This window comes from Diceros bicornis, chromosome 10 (genome assembly GCF_020826845.1).
Source record: "Diceros bicornis minor isolate mBicDic1 chromosome 10, mDicBic1.mat.cur, whole genome shotgun sequence".
Classification (NCBI taxonomy): domain Eukaryota; kingdom Metazoa; phylum Chordata; class Mammalia; order Perissodactyla; family Rhinocerotidae; genus Diceros; species Diceros bicornis.
In genome coordinates this window covers 32,640,820-32,668,678 of record NC_080749.1, presented here as the reverse complement: position 1 = coordinate 32,668,678, position 27,859 = coordinate 32,640,820, and the positions used below count along the sequence as shown (strand labels likewise).

Sequence of the window (27,859 nt, the reverse complement as noted above, 5' to 3'; positions counted from 1 at the left end):
CCCTACTGAGTAGCTGCCACCTTGGGTCAAGAACCTAAGGAAGGGAAGGATCAAGTAATGTGGTTAGTGGTGAATGGACATTCCAGGTGGAAGGAACAGCAAATACTAAGATCCTTTTCACACAATAATATGAATACCTAATTTGGTTATAAAATAGATGTAAATAGCATCAATTTTAGAAATACAAAAATGAAAGAACTGAGGACAGAAGCACGGAGAAGGTGGGTGCACTAATCTCCTCATCTGACAGAGGAGACAATCCTAAAGGAGCATCTATAGTTAATGGGATAAGAAGTAAAGGTATTAGTTTATTATCTACAGTTACAATAGAGAAATCAAAAATAGAAATAAAACTAAATGAAGAATGATAGAGAAAAGGTGGAGGTGTGTAGGTTGTGTGAATGAGTATATAATGCCTCCTTTACTTATATGTGTGTATTTGTGTTAATATATGATGCCTAAAAGTGATAAATAAAAAATGTAAGGTGGAAGCAAATTACTTTTACCTGGATAAATGAAGATAAATATCAGAAGGAAAAGGGGAAAGAAAAGTGAGGCTTAAGTGGGAAAAGCTGGACCAAAGAACTATTGATTTTAACCATGTACAGATGATTTAAGCACACACATCTAACACACACACACACTCTTTGGAGGTTTTCCGTTGTTGTTAGGATAAATATCAAAATCCCAAACATCGCCTACCAGGCCCTGCCTGTCTCATCAGCCTCACTCATGCCTCCCTCCCCTGCACCTTCTGCTTTAGCCACACTGGCCTCCTTTCAGTTTCCTGAGCAAGCAAGACCCTAGAAGCTTCTGTCTATGCTATTCCTTCCATCTGAAATGTTTCTGGCCGAATATTCCCCACACCTGGGGCTGACTTACCCATTAGGCACAGCAGGCACAAATGCCTAGGGCCCACAATACTTTTAGAGGTCCGTGAAAATGTTTTATTTTAAAATAAGAAGAAAAAAACCCTTTTAGGTCAAAGAAAATGTTTTAATATATAACATTAACATATTTGTCTTCATACCAGGATAATTGCAAAATATAATTTTAAGTATTTTTTATGGAAGAAGGGCCCATGAAGGCAAAAGCGTCTAGGTCCCACAAGTCATAATGTGGTCCCTGCCTATCCAACTCCCTAATTCCACTTGACCTTGTGAATCCTACTCCCTCAGACCTCAGCTAAAATGCCCCTTCTTCAGGGATCCTTTGCCTGATCCTCCCAGACTATATGAGGTCCCTATATATGTTTTCCCATCACCCTGTAATATGGAAATGAAATAAATAATTGTGTAACTTTGTGTTTAATGAAATCAGGAACCATGTCTTCCTTGTTTACTACTACAGTCATGTGTTTCTTAACGACGGGAATACGTTCTGAGAAATGTGTCATTACACGATTTTGTCATTGTGTGAACATCACAGAGCACACTTACACAAACCTAGATGGTACAGCCTACTACACACCTAGGCTATGGTACTAATCTTATGGGACCACCACGGTATATGTGATCCGTTGACTGAAATGTCTTTATGCGGCACATGTACAGCCCCAGCACAAAGCCTTGTATGAAATGATGTGAGACCCTGAGGGACTGAGAATTTTCTACTGTGGCTCTCTCAAGTCCTTGTTCAGTTTTCTGATCCTGGACTTACTACTTACTGTTTAATCTCTTATTGACTCAGTTTCCTCATTTAAAAATGGGGATAATAAAATGGAGTTATGAGTTAGAATAGTGCCTGGCATAGAGTAAACCCTATTTAAAGCATAGTTATTCTTCTTCATGTTTTAGATGAATACTACTACACTACTCTTTTTATTACTATCATCATCATCATTATTATTCTATACATTGGGTGAGTTAAGAAAGTGTTTTGGTTTGTTAATTCTCTCCCTTTTACTACCTATTATGCAAATATGTTAAAAAGGGGGAGTAATTTTAGCAACTTAAGTCACAAAGCTTTTAGGGAAGAGTTAGAGAAAGAAAATAGCTATAAAGACAGAAGGAAACCGAGGTTTTGGTAACTGAAAATACATAATTATCCATGAATTCAAGACTTCAGGGCTTTCAAAATATCCACACTAACTAGTTCCTAATTTTACATAAGATCAGGCCGGAAGAATATTTTTAGCAAAGAATAGTAAAATCAGAATTCTCTCAAACACAAATTTCCATAAAAATCTAATAACAATTAAAGGTGGAATTTACTATCTTTTTTAAACAAAAAATCTAACAGGGCCGGCCCGGTGGCACAAGCTTAGTGCGCGTGCTGCGCTGTGGGGGCCTGGGGTTCGCAGGTTCGGATCCTAGGCGTGCACTGACGCACTGCTTGGCAAGCCATGCTGTGGCAGTGTCCCATATAAAGTGGAGGAAGATGGGCATGGATGTTAGTCCAGGGCCAGTCTTCCTCAGCAAAAAGAGGAGGATTGGCAGATGTTAGCTCAGGGCCAATCTTCCTCAAAAAAAAAAAAAAAACTTACCTATTTACCCTGAATAGATGCTCTACACAGTTGAACACAATTTTCAATAGTGATATTACTTTTTTGGGGTTACAATTTTTTATACATAATTCCTTCTGAAGGTAAATAAAAATACATACACCAAAGCAATAAAAATAAAATAAAGCAATAGTAAATGAAAAGCCTACCAACTGTTTTCATTTTGGTAAACATTTATTTTACCATTTAAGCTTGAGACTCTTGAGATGACCCTTGGGATAAAGTGACAGACAGGTTTGATTCTCTCTGGTATTTCAAACAATACTCCACAAAGTAAGGACCATTTTTGAGGATAAATGACTGGCTAGGAGCACTAATGTCCCAAGGCTTTGCCTGGGGCCTATAATCTCACCTAATCATTATTCACAACCCCTCAGAAAAGCCTCAAGCTAAAATTGTGATTGCTATTTAGAACTAAAGTTTCAAATTCATTTTTGAAAATCTTTTCTTCTTCCATGATTTCACTTTTTGTTTAATTCATGTGAACCTTTAGATATCAATTGCACCAAGCATTAAAACCTAGAGCAACCACCAATCTGTTTTGAGTGTTGCTTTCGTTACTAATTCATAAAAAAGATATTTTAATAACAAAAATGCATAAGGACTACATTGTATAATACATGCAACTGGATATATAAAGTCCTTAAAGGGGATGTGAAAAGCAGTGATAATGAAGAAGAGTTTGGTAAATTTAGAATTTTGTAATTCAGTTCTCATTAGCCACCTTTTATTTGAAAGAACAAAATAATTTTTATAAACGCAAAAATGAATTGAAGCATGCAATAGTCCCTGAAAATCACGTAATAAACTAGAGTCAAATCACGCCACAAATTTCTTTAATGAGGCCTTTCACTTTTTTTTACTTAGGATGTAAAAAATATTATTTCTTCCCATCCATCCTGCCAAAACTTTCCACTCTTGCTTATTTCTAGGATTGACCATTGCAATCCTTTCTCTGTTCTTCCAGTAACTCTGTCTGCTTGAATTGATAGTAAAATACAATTTCTTACTGATTATAACACTTAAGTGTCTCTTCTTTTAAGAACAGCATTTAAGAGTAAGGGCTATGTGTCTCAGACTGCCTTGGTTAGAGTCAGACGCCTTACCTCTCTGTAAAGTGATAATAATTCTTACCTCAAAATACACTGTGAGGATTAAATGAGACAAATGATTTAAAATATTTAGTGGATTGTCTGGTACATAGTAAAAACTCAATAATTGGTGTTAATAATAATAACTTTTTAGAATCTTTTATTTTCCTCACTAAATGTCTTCTGAGAAAACTGGAAAAAAACATTCGTAGGACTCTGGACAAACTTGAGTTAAACTCTCTGGTCTTTTGTTTTCTCATTCATAAAGTGAAATGATGTAACAATATTAACCCAAAGGTCTCTCAACTATAAAAACTTACAAGATTTTACTTAGCTATGACTAAGGTTCAGACTTACTTTCCTTCTCTGCTATTAATATGTATGGACAATTCTATTTATAGTTGAGATTAACTTTGTTTTTGTATGCTTCTTCTTTGAATAAGAACCACATCTGATGATATTCTGTCCTCTTTCTGGCATTGGTAATCATGGGATATTTTCCTAATTTCCTATGATTTAGGAATGAATGTTCCTATGAACATTGCTATTGAACCCCACAGAAGACCCTAAAAAGGTAGTTCTTTCTTCTAAACTGATACCTTAAAATTAATCAGATAATCACATATAACATGTAAAATTTTGTATTCTATCTTATCCAAGGATTTAAAATATATGGTATACCCTAATAATATAGTAACACAATTCACAATTTAGGACAGTACCTTCTGAGGACAGAAAAATGAAATTTATATCGTCATGTAAAAAGAGTTATAGCTTCTAATAAGGCACAACTAGCAAAAAAGGAAACTCATGCTTTTTATTAAGATATAGCTTTAGTAACAATAACAAGTATGGGTCATGCAGATATGTATATTTAATCCATGAGAGATGAGCAACACATTTCTTTTGTCACAAGTATTTAGTATAATTAAATTCTTAAAGAGGCTATTTTAAACTCCTAAATTATGTAACACTAAGCTAACACTGATGTTTGGTGTAACATTATAAGTACATTGCAGGGGAAATTAATGATTTCAGCAAGACAAACTGTGGCAGATGTAAAATACAGGTTAGGTAAAATCACCTTTAAAGTTATTGTACATACTGAAACATGAAAAGATAAAATGATTTAATGTCTGGATTTGCTTCAAAATAATACAGGAGGTATAAATTAAACAAGATTAGCCATGAGTTCTTAATTATTGAAGTAAGATTGAAGTACATGGGGGTTCATTATACTATTCTGCCAAATCGTCTGTGTTTGAAACTGTCCATAATAAACAGTAAAAAAAAAAAAAAAAAAAGCCAATGTACAGAAGGATACCAAAACCAGAAGCCAAGAAGAAGAGGACACATTTAACCTCATAAAATGCTAATCTTATACGGTAAAAATAAAGCACACAAAACAAAAATAAAACATCATAACAAAACATGAAAAAATGAAAAAATGGGTAAACATAATTATAACACGTGATTTTTTTTTGTGAGGAGGACTAGCCTTGAGCTAACATCTGATGCCAATCCTCTCCTTTTTACTTGAGGAAGATTGGCCCTGAGCTAACATCCGTGGCCATCTTCCTCTACTTTATATGGGACGCCACCACAGCATGGCTTAACAAGCGGTGCATCAGTGCACGCCCGGGATCCATACCTGCAAACTCCGGGCCCTGCAGCAGAGCTCGCGCACTTAACCACTTATGCCACTGGGCTGGCCCCTACAGTGTTAATATTCTTAATATGATTCTTAATTCTTATCAATCAAGAAAAAACATCAAAGACCCCAAGAAAAATTTGGAATGGGGCATAAATGAGATAGTCATAAAAGAAATATAAGGGACAAATAAAAATATAAAAAGATATTTCTCCCACTAGGAATCAAATAAATGAAAATTAACATGCCATACACTTTTCTCATTTCCGGTTTATTTAAAAACAAAAACAGTTAATACCAAATGACAAAACTATAGAGAAAATGGCACACTCATACACTGTTGGTAGAAATGCAAATTGGTAGAGCCTTTCAATATATTTACCCTTTGACCCACCAATTCCATTTTTAAGAATATACCATAAGCTAGTATTTTCCAAAGTGTTTAGTGGGATATTGACAGATCTTATTTTTTGTGTGTGTGTACGCGTAAGTCTAAATTTAATTTTAGGTGTAAATTTATACAATGGCATTAAAAAAATTTTTCCCCTTTTTAAATTTTTTCTTTTGCTTTTTTAAAAAGATAGACTTTAATTTTTAGAGCAGTTCTAGGCTCATGACAAAATTGAGTGGAAAGTACAGAGATTTCCCACATTCCCCCCACCCTTACATATGCACAACTTCTCCAACTATCAACATCCTGAAGACAGACGTTATTTTAAGAAAGGATTCTATAGTCAAATAAGTTTGATTTCTAAGATCTTAGTATACTACTCTACATTGGTATTCTCCAATATGATGAATAATAGACAGTGTTTCCTTATGTTATAAGCCATGAAACGCTTTATCAGCGAGCATTCTTAGGAACTAAGGTTCTACAACACTTACTTTTGGAAATCGTCCTAAAAAAATCATTAGACATGAGTACAAAGATGTATGTACAAGGATGTTCACTGAAGTCATGTTAACCACAGGGAAAAATTGGAAACATCCTTAAATACTCAATAATTGGAAAGAGGTTACATAATTTATGTTATATTCTTAAACTGGACCATTGTACAAGCATTAACAATGGTAATGTGGATGATATTTACTGACGTGAAAAGTGCTGCAATAAACTGCTAAGTAAGAAAAGCGTTCTAGCCAAAGAGCATTTATATCCTATTGTTTCTAGTCAAAATCATAATAATTATATAAATACATATATTATACATCATATACTTACATATCAATAAATTCAGAAAGACATACATCAAAATATAAAGAGTAGTTATCTCAAGGTGGTAGGATTATTATACTTTTCTATATCATCCGTTTTTTTTTTATAATGAATGTGTATTAATTTTACAATAGAAATATTTTTTGGAGGTAATGTGTTTATGTATCTTGACTGCTTAGAGACATCTGGCATTTTAATCTATAGATGTGAGATGCTTTTCATATTTAGTAAAAATTAAGTTCATAGACAAGAAAACTATAATTATATAAAGAATTCATGGAGAGAAAACACAATTCCTACCTTCTGGAGAGAAACTGATAAAAACATAACAAGTGCTGTGAGACCCAGCAGCGTAATGGAGGCGGTAAATCTCTAGATGCTCTATGCCTTTATGAGACCCTATAAGGGAGTACCTCTTCTCTCTGTAACAGAAACGACATAGACATACACATTTATTTAAAGGAGCAGCTGAATGAAAACCATCCTTAAGTACAGACTGGAGCTATACAGGATTGCTGTGTTCAAGTGGGGTCTCACGGTTGGAAATATTGCCACTTACTTGCTGTATGACCTTGAGAAAGTTAATTACCTTCTCTGTGCCTCAGTTTCCTCATCTGTAAATGGGGATAATAATAGTACTTAACTGGAAGGGTTATTACAAAGATTAATATTCATAAAGTACTTACAACGGTACCACACACCATAGTATGTGCTATATATGTGGTTTTTTAAAAGAAATACCTGGGTGGGGTTGATTATATTAACAGAAACCTTTCACAGAGCATATTACTGTCAGTGACATTTCACTTCTGTTAACATCTCAAATAATTCTCACCTCAATGCTGTGAGGTAGATATTATAATCATCTGGCCCTCAGTTTTGCAAATCAGAAACTTGATTTTATCAGCTCCCCAAACAGTTACAAACACACAAGAAATGGATCAATTTAAAAGGGGAACTTTTTTGTTGTTCCAAAATGACAGCCAATGGATTGGATACAATAGTATTTACTGATATCTGGTCTATTTAAGTACCAAAGCATTTAGAAATTACCTGATTAGTATAAAATTAAAGCAAGGAGAACTGAAAACTCAAATTGGACCTTCCATCAAGCCATAGTATTGTGCTTGTCTAGTGTGTTAGCAATTTCCTCTTACTCTTGATATGATCCCTTTAGAAGGTACTGCATCACCAATGGAGTATTCTTGCCAAGAATGTTTAATCTGAATCTAACAATAATAAAAAACATTCAGAAAAATCTAAATTAAGGGATATCTTGCAAACAATTAGCTCAGACTTTTAAAAAATGTCAATGACAACACAAAAAGACTGAGGATTTCTTTAGATTGTAGGAGATTAAATGGATATGACAAGTGAATAATTGCATGATTCTTGATTGGATCTTGGATCAGGGAGAAAAGTACAGCTATAATTACTGGACAATTGGGAAATTTAAAATACAGACTTTCAAAATCTTTACCAGTTAATACATTTAAAATTAACTTAAGTGGTTTACTCCTACAGATAAAATTATTCATTCATGTATTTATATTTGTCATAATTTATTAAATACCTATTCAGTGTGATAAACCTGCAGATAACAAAAATTCTTGCAAGTAACAGACCCTAAAATATAGACTTGGCTTGGCCAAAGGGGTCAGATGAAGGACAGTGAGGACTCCTCTATCTGGCAAGTTAGCAAAGGAGCTAAACTATCAACTGTTATATGCGGGACTCAAGTCATCTTCCTATTGAAGTATTTTCCATTCTAATGGAAGGGAATAACTCACAATGTTGGAGCAGGTTGCTATTTCATGCAGCTTTCAGTAAAGTTCTATAAGAAAGAGTGGCACACATCAGGAAGCATAGAAGGAAAAAAAAGATAGCTTTGCCAAAAGAGCTACTTTCTGTCTGTGGCTGAGAAACAGATGATCTGGAGCCTGGCAGAATTGAAGAAGCCAAATTATAAATATTTTATAATTATCGTTTATTTATTTTTTGAATAGGTTATTTGCATGATATAGAACTTGAAAGATATAAAAAGGCAGTGAAAGGGCCGGCCCCGTGGCTTAGCAGTTAAGTGCGCACGCTCTGCTGCTGGCGGCCCGGGTTCGGATCCTGGGCGCACACCGACGCACCGCTTCTCCGGCCATGCTGAGGCTGCGTCCCACGTACAGCAACTAGAAGGATGTGCATCTATGACATACAACTATCTACTGGGGCTTTGGGGGGAAAAATAAATAAATAAATAAAATAAAAATAAAAAATAAAAAGGCAGTGAAAAATTTCTCTTCCAGTCTTGTCCCCCAGACATCTGTTTTCCTTTCCCAGAGGCAACCCCCATTACGAGATTCATGTATTCTTCAGAAATGTTTAACTCATTGCCATATCTACACATGTATTCATAGAAACTGAGCACGTTGTACACACTGTTCCATACCTTGCTTTCTTCATGTAATGTTTTGTAAATCGATCATTTCAGTACATATTGAGCTGCCTTATCACATATTACTATTATAAATCTTATACCATAAAAAGAGCAGACAAGAATGCAAGAGGATATAACAGCTATTTTCACATGCAAAGGAAATAAGATACTGCCATGAGGCAGGAAAGAGCACCGAGGTGTCTGACTAGAGAGTAGTGAAGACGATGATTGAGGAAGGTACCTGGGAGGATTGGTCTGAAGACATCTTTGGATTCTTAGCATGCCAGTGCTTTGTGGCAGACGATCTGAAAAGTTACTGAAGCCTCTGCTGTGAGAGGGGTGCGAAAATGGCTAAGACTGAGCTGGCAGACATAAAGGAGACTGGGGTTTGAAGAAACAGGGCGAAGAGTGCATGGTCGCTACAACTGGAGATCATGGTGAGGATCATGGCAGTAGATCCAGTGTATGAAGTCCAGAGGCCAACCAAGAGGAACTATGCCTTGGTGGATGCTGGCACATGGTGCCAAAATGCCAAGGGCCAAGCAGTAACTCAGCAGAGACCAGCAAACAGAGAATAATATGGAAACCTATACTCATCCATTGATGTCAGGATGATATGAATTTCCCCAGGAACTTGGGGAAGAGTAGAAGGAAAGGAGAGAGTAAGGGGTAGGAGAAGAATCTTAGTTTAAAGCCTAAATTGACTCAATTTTAATTTAGAAGTAACCAAGCAACTACCAACTGGTAAGATTTAGTTTTCCTTTACCTGTGGAAATGGTGGTGGTGGTGGTGGGGTGCCAGGAAAAGGCATTTGTGAGATAAGTCAATTTTAGATATAGGCAAACAATATTTTACACACGAGATAAACAACTATAAAATTTAAACCTACATAACCAACTCAAAGGGCTGGTATAAAGATTCAATGAAATGGTTATACAAACAATAAATGGTATGATTTTTTGGTTACAATTTCTGATAGTAACCTTTCTTTGATTTCTCGCCAAGTTCTGGATACCTTTAATGCAGTCCCATTATTTCAGATCTTATTATACACACTCACTTCAAAAGAGTATTAGCTTTGAAGTAGGTAAATCCTGGGTTCAAATTCTACATTTGTCACCCACTAGCTGTATGAATTTGGGGAAGTAATTTAACTTCTCTGAGTTTCTGGGTCTTTATTCATAAAACAAAGTGTGATAATCAAAAATTATTTAAGGCATGTATTAAGATAATGAAATGTACATAGGACATTGTCTGTAATAACAAAAAATTATTTCATACAGGTATTAAGTAAGATAATCAAACATACTACATAGCACATTGTTTGGCCCATGACTGGTGGACCTACTTCCTTTCTCTAAAGTTTAAGCTATGTCACCCAGTTTTTGATTTAGAAAATGTAATCATCTTGTCATATGTCCTGACTACAAGAGATTGAGCTCTGTAATATATGGCTCCTAGTTATTGTTCCCAGGCTGATGAAGTAATGAACATCTCCCCATGCTATGAAGGAAGCAAGCCTGTGTCATAATAAAAGCATTTAAATATAAAATATATGATACACTAATAGCAATATCCTCAAATCTTACTCTAAGGATTGGATATACTAATTTCTCGTTTTCTCCAAATAGAAATTGTCTTTTTTAAAAAGGTATTTATCTCAAATCTAACAAATGTTAAAAAGAAGAAACTACTCAGTAGACAATAAAATCAATAATATTGATTTCTGGTTAAAGATGGTAGATTGAACATACACATAAATTCCATCCCCTTTGAAAACCACATTAAAATACAATACAATATTAAATATTTTATTAAAAAACATAAACCAAGAAAGAAAAGGAGAACAAGAGATGAATGATAACCAAAATTTGGAAGCTAGAAGGCAGAAGGACTATAGCTAACTGACTTAGCAGACTCAAGCAAGTTGAATCCTAAACCAGCAGTAGGTAAAGCTGGGAAGCAATTTTATTTGCACTAGTTTCCAAAAAGCTTAGGGCTTGGCACCCAGACTTATGGAAGTGGTTTAAAGGTGGAAATAAGAGCAAGCCTGGTTGGAAGTCTATTTAAGACTAAGTCTCTTACATTCTCTCTCTACCATTCTGAACAAGTACCCTCCCTGTCTCATCCTAGCAGAAGACTAAATGTTTATTCTTTGGAGTGGGTAAAACAGAAGGTTCCTGAACTGGGAAATTCTGAAGAATTCTGGAGGGCAGAGTAGTCTACAGAAAACAGAATTGAATGAAATTTTATATGCTGAATATTGAGACTTCCAAGTTCTCTTCTACTTGGTTTGCAGAATGCTAGCAGCCCATCTCATAACATTTAGGCAGGAGTGTGGAAGGTTCTTCTTTGGTGAATCTAACTGGACTAAAAAGAAAGGTGTTCATTAAAATGATATTGAAGGTTTCTGAATAAAACCCTAGTCAAATCTAGGAAACTCATGGTCATTAAGTCCCAATTATGTGTTACCTAGGCATCCCCCTTTCTTACTACCTTAAATATGAGCTGACAGCCAATGACAACTAGACATCTGAGGAAAGCCCTTAACATGAAGATAGAGCCTAAAACAAACAAACAAACAAGCAAACAAACAGGAAATAGAACTATTCAAGGAAATAAAACTGCAAACAATTTTTTTTCTTCAAAGAGATAAGAGAAGGACTGTATCCACGAAACAATAACAGATTTCTTAAAAAAAAAAAAAAAAGAACAGTCAGGGAACAAGAAAATGCTGCTGGGAAACAAAATTATGATAGAAATGGAAAGTTCAATAGGAAGGTTGAAAGATCTCCCAGCAAGTAAAGAGACTAAGAGAAAGAACATGGACAGAAAGGATAAGAAAATTAGAAGACCAGTCTAGGAGGTTCAACATCCAAATAACAAAAAGAAAAAATGGAGAGAAAGAAATCATCAAAGAAGTAATTCATGAAAATTTTCTTGAATTAAAGAACATGAATGTCTAGATTAAAAGGACTCACTGAGTACCTAGCCAAATGAATGAAAATAGATCCCCAACAAGACACATCATAATAAAATTTCAGAACTCTGGGACAAATAGAAAATTGTAAAAGCTTCCAGTAAGGAAAAATAGAGAAAACAGAAATTAGAATGTCTTTCAACTTTTAAATACTGTAAGCTAAAAGACAATGGAGAGAGACCATAAAAATTCTGAGAGAGAGGAGTGACATCAGCATCATGGCAGAATGAGCTGTTCCCTTAGTCACTCCCCGCTAAGATACAATGAAAAGGAGATTCATTAACCAACAGAGGATATTCACACAGCACAACAGGACGTCTGAGAGATCCACACAGCCATACGTTTGGAAGGTGGAGGTACTGGATCCCCGGGAAGCAGTGGAAGAAGCTAAGCGGATCTCCTCTCCCTCCCCCTCCCCAGCGGCAGCACCTCAGGACCTCAGGCAGCAGCTGGCGTGCAACTCTGAGAGGAGACAGGGAAACAGGCAGCCCTCTGTGGGAACGCTCCATGCCGAGGTGGCTCAGACACCACATGGGCGACCTCATCAACCCAAGGAGTCCAGGCGGGCCACCAGCGAGTACAGAGGGGGATCACACACGTGAAAGAAAGTGTACCCCCTACCCCTGCCTGGCGCACTAGCTCGGCTGTTTGGCAATGACAGCGGATCTGCACCAGAGCACCTGAGACTGTGTGTGTGAAGCAGCGGTGGCTAGCAGGCAAACACAGATAGGCCCTGTTAGCATAGCATCCACTGGATGGGCACAATTTCCAGTGGATGTGGTGGGTCCAAAAAACACAGCTCTTGGCCCACCAGTGGTGGCAGGTGGAATTGGTGACTAGATACTACCACTATGAGCTGGCAAAGGTCCACTCCATCAAACACCATGAAGAAGTATATTAATACTCCAGAGCAGAAGAAAAATGACAAGTCTCAAGAAACCAATCCTGACATCACAGAAATTTGTAATCTAAATGACAGAGAATTCAAAATAGTTATCATAAAGAAACTCAAAGAGTTACAAGAAAACTCAGAAAGACAGTTCAATGAAATCAGGAATAAAATTAATGAGCAGAGAGAATTCTTCACAAAAAACCTTGAAACTCTAAAAAAAAAAAACCTAACAGAAATGCTGGAGATGAATAAAACAATGAATGAAATAAAAAACAATCTAGAATCCTTTAAAAACAGAGCTGACATTATGGAGGATAGAATTAGTAATTTAGAGGACAGAAATATTGAAATGCTTCAGGTGGAAGAGGAGAGAGAACTAAGACTAAAAAGAAATGAAGAAATTCTCTGAGAAATATCTGACTCAGGAAATGCAACATAAGGATTACAGGTATTCCAGAGGGAGAAGAGAGGGAGAAAGGAGCAGAGAGCTTGTTCAAAGAAATAACAGTTGAGAACTTCCCAAACCTGGGGAAGGAGCTGGAATTACAAGTAAATGAAGCCAATAGAACTCCTAATTACAACAATACAAAAAGACCTTCTCTAAGGCATCTATCAATAAAACTGGCAAGGGGGCCAGCCCTGTGGCTTAGCGGTTAAGTGCGCATGCTCCCCTACTGGCGGCCCGGGTTCGGATCCCAGGTGCGCACTGACGCACCGCTTGTCTGGCCATGCTGAGGTGGCGTCCCACATACAGCAACTAGAAGGATGTGCAACTATGACATACAACTATCTACTGGGGCTTTGTGGAGAAAAAGGGAAAAAAAGGAGGATTGGCAATAGATGTTAGCTCAGGGCTGGTCTTTCTCAGCAAAAAGAGGAGGATTGGCATGGATGTTAGCTTAGTGCCGATCTTCCTCACACACACAAAAAAATAATAACAAAACTGGCAAAAGTCAATGACAAAGAAAAAATATTAAGGGCATCAAGGCAGAAGAAAATAACCCACAAAGGAACCCCTATCAGGTTTTCAGCCGATTTCTCTGCAGAAAACTTACAGGCTAGGATAGAGTGGAACAATATATTCAAGATACTGAAAGACAAAAACTTTCAGCCAAGAATACTCTATCCAGTGAAACTATTCTTCAGATATGATAGAGAAATAAAAACTTTCCCAGATAAACAAAAGCTGAGGGAGTTCATTGCCAGAAGACCCGCTATACAAGAAATGATCAAGAAGGCCCTTATACCTGAAGCTAAAAGGAAAAGGTTTACAAAGCCTTGAGCAAGGAGATAAACAGACCGAAAAAATCAGAAAATTGCAGCTCTCTCTCAGAACAGCTTAGCAAATACTTAATTATAACATTAAAGATAAAGGGAAGGAAAGCATCAAAAATAACTATAAACACTTCATTTTAATCACAAAATCACAATACAAAAAAGAATAATTTGTGAAAACAATAACTCAGTAGGGGAAGAGGAAAGGGATGGAAACTGCTTAGGCTAAGGAGATAAGAGGCTATCAGAAAACGGACTATCTCATCTATAAGATCTTTTATACAAACCTCATGGTAACCACTAAACAAAAAATCAGAACAGAGACACAAATAATAAGTAAGGAGAAAACTGAGAAACCACCATAGAAAATCACCAAACTGAAATGGCAGTCAGAAATGCATGGGATGAGAAATAATGGAAATATAGAACAACCAGAAAACAAAAGCTAAAATAGCAGTATTAAGCCCTCATATATCAATAATCACTCTAAATGTAAATGGATTGAATTCTCCAATCAAAAGACACAGAGTGGCTGGATGGATTAAAAAACAAGACAACAATATGCTGCCTCCAGAAAACACATCTCACATCTAAGACAAACACAGGCTCAGAGTGAAGGGATGGAAGATGATACTCCAAGCAAATGGCAAACAAAAGAAAGCAAGTGCTGCCATACTTATATCAGACAAAGCAGATTTAAGATAAAAAAGGCAAAGAGAGACAAAGAGGGGCAGTATATAATAATAAAAGGGACACTCCACGAAGAGGACACAACACTTATGAATATATACATACCTAACAGAGGAGCACCAAAGCATATAAAGCAACTATTAACAGACCTAAAGGGAGAAATTAACAGCAAAACAATAATAGTAAGGGACCTCAACACCCCACTTACATCAATGGATAGATCACCCAGACAGAAAGTCAAAAAGGAAATAGTGGAATTAAATGAAAAACTAGATCGGATGGACTTAATAGATATATATAGAACACTCCATCCAAAAACAGCAGAATACACATTCTTCTCAAGTGCACATGGAACATTCTCAAAGATAGACCATATGCTGGGAAACAAGGCAAGCCTCGATAAATTTAAGAAGATTGAAATCATATCAAGCATATTTTCTGACCACAATGCTCTGAAACTAGAAAGTAACTACAAGAAAAAAACTGGGAAAATCACAAATATGTGGAGACTAAACAACATGCTACTGAACAACCAATGGATCAATGAAGAAATCACAGGAGAAATCAAAAAATATCTGGAGACAAATTAAAATGAAAATACGTCATACCAACTCTTATGGGATGCAGCAAAAGTGGTCTTAAGAGGGAAATTTATAGCAGTACAGGTCCATCTCAATAAACAAGGAAAATCTCAAATAAGTAATCTTAAATGATGCCTAACAGAACTAGAAAAAGAAGAACAAACAAAGCCCAAAGTCATCAGAAGGAGGGAAATAATAAAAACTAGACCAGAAATAAATGAAATAGAAATAAAACAACAGTAGAAAGGATCAATGAAACTAAGAGCTGGTTCTTTGACGAGATAAACAAAATTGACAAACCCTTAGCCAGATTCTCTAAGAAAAAAAAAGAAGTCTCAAATAAATAAAATTAGAAATGAAAGAGGAGAAATTACAAAGGACACCATAGAAATACAAAGGATTATAAGAGAACACTATGAAAAAGTGTATGCCAACAAATTGGACAACCTAGAAGAAATGAATAAATTCTTAGACTCACATAACCTCCCAAAACTGAATCAAGAAGAAATAGAGAATTTGAATAGACCAATCACAAGTAAAGAGATTGAAACAGTAACCAAAAACCTCCCAAAAAATAAAAGTCCAGGACCAGACAGCTTCTCTGGAGAATTTCACCAAACATTCAAAGAAGAGTTAATACCTACTCTTTTCAAACTATTCCAAAAAATTGAAGAAGAAGGAATGCTTCCTAACTCATTCTATGAGGCCAACATCACCCTGATCCCAAAGCCAGACAAGGACAACACAAGGAAGGAAAGTTACCAGCCAATATCGCTGATGAACATAAATGCAAAAATCCTCAACAAAGTATTGGCAAACCAAATACAGCAATACATTAAAAGGATCATACACCATGATCAAGTGGGATTTATACCAGGGATGCAGGGATGGTTCAACACCCACAAATCAATAAATGTGATACACCTACATTAACAAAATGAGGAATAAAAACAACGTGATCATCTCAATAGATGCAGAGAAAGCATTTGACAAGATACAACATCGATTCATGATAAAAACTCTCAATAAAATGGGCAAAGAAGGAAAATATGTCAACATAATGAGGCCATATATGACAAACCCACAGCCAACATCATACTCAATGGGGAAAAACTGAAAGCCATCCTTCTGCACAGGAACAAGGGTGCCCACTGTCACCACTCTTATTCAACATAGTACTGGAAGTTTTGGCCAGAGAAACTGGGCAAGAAAAAGAAATAAAAGGGATCCAAATTGGAAAGGAAGAAGTGAAACTCTCGTAGTTTACAGACAATATGATTCTATAGATAGAAAACCCTAAAGAATCCATTAGAAAACTATTAGAAATAATCAACAACTACAGCAAAGTTGCAGGGTACAAAACCAACTTACAAAAATCAATTGCATTTCTTTTCTCTAATAATGAAGCAAAAGACAGAGAACTCAAGAATACAATCCCAGTTACAATTGCAACAACAAGAGGACATTGAGGGTATAAAGCAAAGTGAAATAAGTCAGAGGGAGAAGGTCAAATACCGTATGATTTCCTTCATTAAATAGTAGATAATAACAACAATAAACAAACACATAGGGACAGAGATTGGATTGGTGGTTGCCGGGGGGGAGGGGGGGGAGGGAGGGGGGTGAAGGGGATGGTTCGGTACATGTGTGTGGTGACGGGTTGTAGTTGGTGTTTTGGTGGTGAACATGATGTAATCTGTGCAGAAGTGGAGGTGTAGTGATGTACACCATAAATTTTTACAATGTTGTAAACCAATGTTACTGCAATAAACAAAAAATTAAAAAAAAAAAAAAGAATAAAATATCTAGGAATAAATTTCACCAAGGAGGTGAAAGACCTATACAATGAAAACTATAAGACATTATTGAAAGAAATTGAAGAAGACCTAAAGAAATGGAAAGATATTCCATGCAAATGGATTGGAAGAATAAACACAGTTAAAATGTCCATATTGCCTAAAGCAATCTACAGATTCAATGCAATCCCAATCGGAATCCCAAGGACATTCTCCACAGAAATAGAACAAAGAATCCTAAAATTTATACAAAACAACAAAAGACCCCAAGCAATTCTGAGAAAAAAGAACAAAGCCAGAGGCATCACCAACTCTGGCTTCAAAATATACTACAAAGCTGTAATAATCAAAACAGCACGGTACTGGTACAAAAACAGACACACAGATCAATGGAACAGAAATGAAAGCCCAGAAATAAAACCACACGTCTATGGACAGCTAATCTTTGACAAATGAGGGAAGAACATACAATGGAGAAAGGAAAGTCTCTTCAATAAATGGTGTTGGGAAAACTGGATAGCCACATGCAAAAGAATGCAAGTATACCATTATCTTACACTATACACAAAAGTTAACTCAAGACGGATTAAAGACTTGAAGGGAAGATGTGATACCATAAAACTTCTAGAAGAAAATATAGGCCATACAGTCTTTGACATAGGTCTTAGCAGAATCTTTTCGAATATGATGTCTACTCAGGCATGGGAAACAAAAGGTAATATAAAGAAATGGGACTACATCAGACTAAAGAGCTTCTGCAAGGCAAAGGAAACCATGAAGAAAACGAAAAGACAACCCACCAACTGGGAGAAAATATTTGCAAATCATATATCTGACAATGGGTTAATCTCCATAATATATAAAGAACTACACAACTCAACAACAAAAAAACAAACAACCCGATCAAACAATGGGCAGAGGATATGAACAGACAGTTTTCCAAAGAAGATATACAGATGGCCAACAGGCACATGAAAAGATGTTCAACATCACTAATCATCAGGGAAATGGAAATCAAAACAACAATGAGATATCACCTTACACATGTTAGAATGGCTATAATCACCAAGACAAAAAAATAAGAAATGTTGGATAGGATGTGGAGAAAAGGGATCCCTCATACACTGCTGGTGGGAATGCAAACTGGTGCAACCACTATGGAAAACAGTATGGAGATTCCTCAAAAAATTAAAAATAGAAACACCATATGACCCAGCTATCCCACTACTGGATATTTATCCAAAGACCTTGAAATCAACAATTTAAAGAGATGTATGTACCCCTATGTTCATTGCAGCATTATTCACTATAGCCAAGATGTGGGAGCAACCCAGGTGCCCATCAACTGAAGAATGGATAAGGAAGATGTGGCATATATATACAATGGAATACTAGTCAGCAATAAAAAAAGACAAAATCATCCCATTTGCAAAAACATGGATGGACCGTGAGGGTATTATGTTAAGTGAAATAAGCCAGACAGAGAAAGACAAACACCGCATGATTTTACTTATTTGTGGAAGATAAACTAATAACACACAAGAGAGAGAACAGATTAGTGGTTACCAGAGGGGAAGGGGATTGGGGGTTGGGCAAAAGGGGTAAAAGGGCGCATATATATGGTGACAGATAAAAATTAGACAACTGGTGGTGAGCGCGATGCAGTCTATACCGAAACTGATAAATAGTAATGTACACCTGAAATTTCACAATGTTATAAACCATTATGACCTCAATAAAAAAAAAATTCTGAGAGAAAAATGAATTCCTAACCAGAATTCTGTACTCAGCCATAATATACCTCAAATGTCAGTTAAGCATAAAGACATTTTCAGACAGGTAAGATCAAAGCTATTGGTAGAAGTACTTCATCAAGATGAGAGAGTAAATGAAGAAGGAAAGACATTAAAAACTGGAGATCTAGTTCAAGATAGGGACAAAAAAAAAAAAGATCCAAGGCGATAGTGAAAAGAGATCTGTACCATGTAGGACAGAGGTTGCAGCTTAGTCAGAAACAAGTACATAGTAAACCAAGTAAATGAAAAATAAGACAGTTATTAATTTTAGGGAAAGCAGAGAATTAGATACATAATACGGTTCAGCCATGAATTGAGTTTACATAGTTATAAAATGTGTGTAATTTAATGTTAAACATCAAAATTGTGACATAACTATACTGAGAAGATAGTTTATTTGTGGTGATTGAGTAGAGGACATAAAAGAGATCTGAATCTACAGCTTCCATACTGGGAAATTACTAGATTACATGAGAAGCTGAAGAAAAAATCAAGAAGTAGAAATATAATCATGTTATTTAAAGATATTCTTTTTCATAAATACCAAAAGAAAGAGCTAAAAAAAAAAATTGAAAGTAATTGCTTTTGGGAATTGGACAAATGGTGAAAGAAGGTGCAGAGCAAGGGATTGCTGTTCTGTTTGCTTTTTTAATAAGTCTTGTAGGACTACTTGAGTTTTTAAACTATGTGCGTGTGTAACTTTGATAAATGAAAACAAAACAAAAAACAGCATAAAATTGAAATTAACAATGATTTGTGGAAACTTACTAGGCATTTATAAATTCTTAAATGTGGTTACATATGAATTGTTGGATTATATAACCTTGTAGGGTAAGTTTCTAGAAAACAGGTGTTACACCAGACAAACATCTATGGCAGCCAGTACATGGCAAGTACCCAAACATCGCCACTTTAATTGGTAACAATGAAAAACAAAAACAGGCACTGTAGTGGGTTCTAGACTTTCTGGTTTTAAACCTTGGCTCTCCCTCTTTCCAGTTATATAATATTGGATAAGATATTAAACCTCTTCTTGCTTAAGCTTCTTTAGTTGTAAAATCCTTATTTCATAGGAATGTTGTGAGTGTTAACTGATACAGGAACAGTGCACGGTGCCTGAGACATAATAATGACTGGTTAATAAATATTAGTTATTTTAATTTTAATTCCAAATTCCTAACTCTGGATTGTAAGAATCATGTCTACTGTACCTCCTCCCACTCCCTTGCACAGACCTTGGGACACTTTATTTCCCACAAATGTCCTATTCAACCACCCCACAGAGATCAAAGTCAATTATCACCCTAAAACTATTCATGCCTGGTTCACTTTAAAACACAGACTAGAAATAAATGTCATAACTGGAACCACCTCTCTTTTCTTATCCATTGCTGCTTCCTTTTTCCTTTAAGACAGACTGAAGCAGGATTTGTAACCAGAAGACCTAAGTTTGGGCAGGTCATTTAGCCTCTCTGAGTATCCATTTTCTCATCTGTAAAGTGGAGATGATAATACCTGCTAGAATGGACATTTGAAGTTTGCTTTCCTGTTACTTCTGGTAACTGTATACTGGTTTTCCTTTGGACAACTCAGCCATTCCCCAGCTGTAGAGGTGGGCCTAACTGCCAAAGCCAGTCAGCATATCCCCTATCCCTCTGTTCACAGTGATGTACCACCCAAAGATGGGCACTCAACCAAATCAAGACCAGTGAGTGACACTCAAAACTGTCAGGGCCCCCAAGTGTGGAGATGACAATGGAGCCAATCCAGAGGGAAAGAGCTGGGAGCTCCAAATTAGCCTATCTAAATATCATTGCATCCTATGAACAAAAATATCCTTTTTTTAGCCTAAGCCTTCGTGTGTGTGTGTGTCTGGTGGAAGGAGGGGAGGAGAGGGGAAAGTGGGGAGAGGGAGAGTGTTCTTCACTGCACCAAATAAGTCTTAATTCCTATCTACCTTGTAAGTATTATCTCTACTGTTTCTAGGATCAACTGAGATAATAATTATAAAAATATTTGGTAAACATAGAGCAGCACGTAAATATTATCATAATTTTTAATAAAATAAGCTCAACTTCACAAAGTAAACTATGTCTTATAAAAGTTATAACTTATTTTCACAAAAACCAAAGTACCCTATTAAAAGTCTGAACATTTTGGATATTATTTGTGAATATATATTTTGAATAAAAATACAAGAATGTGCAATTGTTGTTCAAATCATTCCAGGTCATGCATGTGACAGCAGCTTAGATGGCTTATTTATGCGTCAAACTTAAAAGGTTAGGCTAGTAGCCCCCCAAATCTCTGTTTTACCCTTTGATATTTATGGTTGTATGCTCCACAAACCTGTTTGAATCCTTTCAAAAATATGTATTGTGCACTAATTACTTACAAGTGAATTCTATCAGATGTAATTAGTAAAGTCTGGAGTAGTACAATTGTTTTATTATTTACAAATAAAACACTAATCAAAGGGAAATTAAAAAAATGGTAATAGTCTCTATAAAGCTGATTTTATAAACTTTATAAATACTTTGAAGTCAGAATAAAAACTAGAAGTAAATTGATATTCTGAATGAGCTTAAAGGCTTTAAAAAGGCATGTGTTTTCTTAAATAGATCTATCTCTTCATGCCTATAGGATTAATTTGACTGGAAATTTCTTTCTGGCTAAAGCAAAAGTAAACTTTGGCTCAACTTCTGTTCAATTTCTCAGGAACTAAATAAATTGCAGTTGAAATAAATGCTGCTTTACAGTATTTGCTCCATCTGATATGTTCCTGATCTTATCCCCAGGTTAGGCTACTTTAGGTAAAGGATGAGATAATCAGGTAGTGAGGATGATTTTTGGTCTCATCCTCCATTATCATTACCTGATGACAATAATGAACATAATAATGAGAAAATCATGAGCATGGATGTATACATTTTCTCACGATGAAAAATATGCAATAAAAAATAAAATAATTGAGCTATAATAGTATTGTTTTTAAAAAGAAAATGAAATGAGAATGATATTCTCTAATTAAAAACAAGTTATAATATCAGGGTCAATGGTAAAAGTTTAATACCAATTCAAAATAGTATTAGACTGATTATTAGTCAGGAAACATAATAAAATGCTTAAATTCCAGTCCAATAAAACCAACAACTCTTTTTAATAAACCAGAGTTACAAACTGGGACTATGAAGTCTGTTTTTTTAATAAATATATTTTAAATCTGTTTTGTCCTTCAAAATGATTATCTTATAAACCAATGTTACGGCAATAAACAAAAAATTTTAAAAATAAAATAAAATAAAATAAAAAATAAATGGTTATCTTGGGAGGCCATAAACCAAGCCCAGAAATGCTGGAATTGTTCAAAATATTTCTGGAATTTCTCTTTTGTAATTGCCTTTACAATTAGCTTTTGCACTACACAAGATCTCTTGTTGGTTTTGACCCAAAAAGGCATACATAACTTTTGACCTACTAAACTCAGTTTGAGATGACATTTAGCTGGTTTCAGAATTCAGATGAAACTAGTGTGTGTACTCAAAATAGTGTGTCAATGAACAAAAGCAATTCCATAAGTATTTTGTGCAAAGGCAGTACCCATAGAGTAAGTCTACATTTTCCAAAGTCCTACTGAGAAAGAGTTAAATAATAATCCAGATTAAAAAATTTTGTGTTTGTCACCTTCCCTACAATTATATCTTAAATTAGGAATGAAACAGCAGTCTGAATATGCAGACATAATATAATAAATTACAGACTGTGAGATTAAATTTTTTTGAAATGAGCACCTTCTAGAAATTAATTCAATTTAACAAACATTTATTGAGTATATTCTATATATCTACAGTAGTGCTAGGTACAACAGGAAATAGAAAAATAAATAATACACAGGCCAGGTCCTCAAGGCACTTATAAGCTAGTATAAGAGGAAGTTATGTACAATAACCACCACAACTTTCTACTTCAATTATAGACTTGAACATTCTGAATGAAGCTAAAATGTTAGTTGTATAAGTTAATTCACATTCAAACATTTTAGTCCATATTTTCTCAAGTCAATCCTTTTACCACTAGCATTGTGTACCTTTATAAATACATATCACATTAAGTTGCATAAAGTTGTATATATGTTAGCCTATGAGCTTCTCCTCTTCAAGGACTAGATGTTATAGCAGAATGTATAGTGCAATGCACATGTACAACAACTGAATGAATCTTAAGGCAGCAGTTTAAATGTACTATCATTGAAAGAAATGCAAAGTGGTATGAGAAAACCAAACAAGGAATAGTTTAATTCCCACTGGAGAGCTTGGTGAAAGCTTCAAAAAGAAAGTAGCATTTAAAGAAAACTGAGATCTCAATATAGAGAAATGTAAGCAGGAAGAGAGTATTATAGATAGATGGAACAGGAAAGGTTTGCAAAAGTATATAAGTAAAAAAAGGTACTGGGTATGCTTCAAAAATATTCATAATACAGTATCATTGGAATTCCAAACTTTTGTGATTGATTGACAGATGTATTAGAGGTATAGGGGAGAGCAGTGGGAGAAACACCTAGACAAGTTAGTAGTGATCTGAGAGGGTCTGCTTTGCCAGACCTGGAGAACTGGGAGACCAATAGTTGCCATGAAAATGGTCCTTGGGAATCTATCCACCTGACTTGACACAATTCAAATGTCTATACTATTTTAGAATAATGTAGAGCACTGTTTATCAAATGGTATTTCATGGAATAATATACTCTTAGAGAAATGTAATACATGCCAGCAGAGCCCAGTTCAATCCAGTATATTTTCCCAAATAATTTGACGATGGAACACATTCGTCATGAAATTCCTATTAACATCTCAGTTTGGAAAACACTATGTAATTTCCCTATGCTTAATACGTAAGGGTATCACTATACTTTAACTTAAAATTTGAGTCATCAAATGGGTCTATTTCAAGCATTATAATGTTATATTACTATTGGGAACAACTCCTAAATATCCACTAATTTGGTAGCAAACAGAGGATATGGGATGGAATCACAATAAATAAGAAATTACCAATATAAATGAACTTTTGCCTTACATACTTAAACCTACATGAAACATTTAATAGTTCATGACGGATTGATCTAGACTACAGTGGAATTTAGTGAAACAAACATAAGGTTTGACTTAGATATAATACCTTCAAAATATCAAGAGACTGGAAACAGGTGAATGTCCATAAACAGAAGAATAGCTGAATAAATTTTCTTACATCCATACCATGCGATATATTGCAGTCATTAAAAAAAAATGATGAGCATGACATCAGCATCATGGAGGAGTGAGCTTTCCCCGTAGTCTCTCCCCGACTAAGATACGACAAAAAGGACATTCATATACCAACAGAGGACATTCACACAACACAAAAGACGTCTGAGAGACCCACACACCCATATGTCTGAAAGTGGAGGTGCTGGAACCCCTGGAGGAAGTGGAATGAGGTAAAGAGAACTCTTCTCCTTCCCGAAAGACAGTGATCCTGGGACTGGGTCCATGCAGTTCTCAGAGAGAGAGGGAGGAGGGGCAGCCCTCCGAAGGAAAACCATCGCTCTCCAAGTTCTCTCATAGACTGTGGGAAAGTCCCACATGGAGGGGACTGAACTGTTACGGGGGTGCCTTCATCAAGCTAGCACCCCAGGAGAGCAGATAGTGAGAGAAGCATGAGAAGCCCCTGGGATCGGGCAGGTGAAAGAAAGAGCCCCTCCCCACCACCCAGCACCCCAGCACAACCAGTCAGCCAGAGCACCTGTGGAACCTGCGGGCTCAGAACACACAGTTCTTGACCCCCACCTAGTGGTGGCAGGTGGAAGCAGTGACCAGATATTTTTAGCGTGAGGAAAAATAAGCCCATGCCCTCAAGCAGTATGCAAAAATATATTAAATCTCCAGACCAGAGGGAAAATGACAAGCACTCAGAAATCAATCTTGAAGGCACAGAAATTTATAAATGACAGAGAATTCAAAATAGCTATCATAAAAAACCTCAATGAATTACAAGAAAACACAGACAGACAGTTCAATGAAATCAGGAACTTCTTCACAAGAGATTGAAACTATAAATAAAGACCAATCAGAAATGTTGGAGATAAAAAACACAATGGAGGAGATAAAGAAAAACCTGGAATCTTTAAAGAACAGAGCTGACAATATGGAGGAAAGAATTAGCATTATTGAGGATAGGAATGCAGAAATGTTCCAGATGCAGGAAGAAAGAGAACCAAGACTAAAAATAAATGAAGAAATTCTCTGAGAAATATCTGACTCAATTAGGAAATGCAACATAAGGATTATGGGTATTCCAGAGGAAGAAGAAAGGGGAAAAGGAGCAGAGAGTTTGTTCAAAGAAATAATAGCTGAGAACTTCCCAAACCAGGGGAAGGAGCTGGAAATACAAGTGAATGAAGTCAACAGATCTCCTAAAGATTATATCAACATAAAAACACCCTCTCCAAGGCATATAACAGTAAAGCTGGCAAAAGTCAATGACAAAGAAAAGATATTAGGGGCAGAAAGACAAAAAACAAAAAACACAAAAAATAACATATAAAGGAATCCCAATCAAGCTCTCAGCCAATTTCTCAGCAGAAACTCTACAGGCTAGGAGAGAGTGGAATGATATATTCAAAATTATGACAGACAAAAACTTTCAGCCAACAATACTTTATCCAATGAAAATATCATTCAGATATGATGAAGAAATAATAACTATCCCAGATAAACAAAAGCTAAGGGAGTTCATTGTCACAAGACCCCCACTACAAGAAATGCTCAAGAAGGGCCTCAGGCCTGAAAAAAAAAAAAAAACAGAAAGGGGATACAAAACTTTGAGCAAGGAAAAAAACAGGTAGACAAAATCAGAAAAAATTGCAGCTCTCTATTAAAATAGGTTAGCAAACATTTAATCATAACATCAAAGATTAAGGGAAGGAAAACACTCAAAATAAATATAACCTCATCACTTTAAACACAAACTCACAAAACAAGATGGAATGAAATGTGACAATAACAACTTAGAAGAGGAAGAGGAAAGAGATGGAATCGACTTAGTCTATGGAAATAAGAAGCCATCAGAAAATGGACTATCTCAGCTATGAGATTTTTTATACAAACCTCATGGTAACCACTAAACAATAAACAGAACAGAGACACATATGACAAATAAAGAGAAATCTAAGAAAATCATCATACAGAACTACCAAACTGAATTGGTAGTCTAAAATACATGGGATGAGAAACAAAGCAAACGCAAAAGAACTGGAAAATGAGTGAGAAAATAGCAACATTAAGCCTTCATATATGAATAATAACTCTAATTGTAAATGGACTGAATTCTCCAATCAAAAGACACAGAGTGGTGGGATGGATTAAAAAAGAAAATCCAACAATACGTTGCCTCTAGGAAACACATCTCAGCTCTATAGACAAACACAGGCTAAGAGTGAAAAGATGGACGACAATGCTCCACACAAATGGCAAACAAAAGAAAGCAGGTATTGTCATACTTATACCAGACAAAGTAAACTTCAAGATAAAACAGGTAATGAGAGACAAAGAGGGGCAATATATAATGATAAAAGGGACATTCCAACAAGAAGACATATCACTTATAAATATATATGCACCCAACACAGGAGCACCAAAGTACATAACGTAACTATTAAAAAACCTAAAAGGAGATATTAACAACAACACAATAGTAAGGGATCTTAAACACCCCACTTACATCAATGGAAAGATCATCCAGACAGAAAGTCAATAAGAAAATAGCAGACTTAAATGAAAAACTAGATGAGACGGACTTAGATATATATAGAGCACTCCATCCAAACACAGCAGATTACACGTTCTTCTCAAGCGTGCCTGGAACATTCTCAATGATAGACCACATGCTGGGAAACAAGGCAAGCCTCTATAAATTTAAGAAGATTGAAATCATAACAAGCCTCTTTTCTGATCATAATGCTATGAAACTAGAAAGTAACTACAAGAAAAAAACTGGGAAAGTGACAAAGATGTGGAGACTAAACAACATGCTCCTGAACAACCAATGGATCATTGAAGAAATTAAAGGAGAAATCAAAAAAATCTGGAGACAAATGAAAATGAAAATACACCATACCAACTCATATGGGATACAGCTAAAGTGGTCCTGAGAGGGAAATTCAAAGCAACACAGGCCCACCTTAACAAACAAGAAAAATCCCAAAAACCAGCCTTAAACTACATCTACCAGAATAAGAAAAAGAAGAACAAAATTGAAAGAAAAAAATCAGTAGAAAGGATCAATGAAACTAAGAGCTGGTTCTTTGAGAAGATAAACAAAATTGACAAACCATTAGCCAGACTCACTAAGAAAAAAAAAGAGAAGTCTCAAATAAATAAAATTGGAAATGAAAGAGGAGAAACTAAAATGGACACCACAGAAATACAAAGGATTATAAGAGAATACTATGAAAAACTATATGTTAACAAATTGGACAATCTAGAAGAAACGGATAAATTCTTAGACTCATACAACCTCTCAAAACTGAATCAAGAAGAAATAGACAATCTGAACAGACCAATCACAAGTAAAGAGACTGAAAAGAGTACAAAAACCTCCCCAAAAATAAAAGTCCAGGACCAGATGGCTTCTCTGGGAATTCTACCAAACATTCAAAGAAGAGTTAATACCTATCCTTCTCAAACTACTCCGAAAAATAGAGGAAGATGGAACACTTCCTAACACATTCTACAAGGTCAATGTCACCCTGATAGCAAAGCCAGACAAGGACAACAGGAAGGAAAACTACAACCAATATCACTGATGAACATAGATGCAAAAATCCTCAACAAAATATTGGCAAATCAAATACAGCAATACATTAAAAAGATCATACACCATGATTAAGTGGGATTTATATCAGAGACACAAGCATGGTC

General features: G+C 35.7%; 1 protein-coding gene across 5 annotated transcripts in view; it reads right to left on the bottom strand.

The window, feature by feature from the left end:
- The window catches only part of MBD5 (methyl-CpG binding domain protein 5), a 402,321-nt gene that overhangs the window by 124,432 nt on the left and 250,030 nt on the right, over positions 1-27,859 (bottom strand). For all 5 annotated transcript variants that reach the window (XR_009221398.1, XM_058548920.1, XM_058548922.1 and 2 more), the window contains one exon: positions 6,762-6,883. The gene's annotated coding sequence lies outside the window, so the exon portion shown is untranslated. The remainder of the gene's footprint in view (positions 1-6,761; positions 6,884-27,859) is intronic.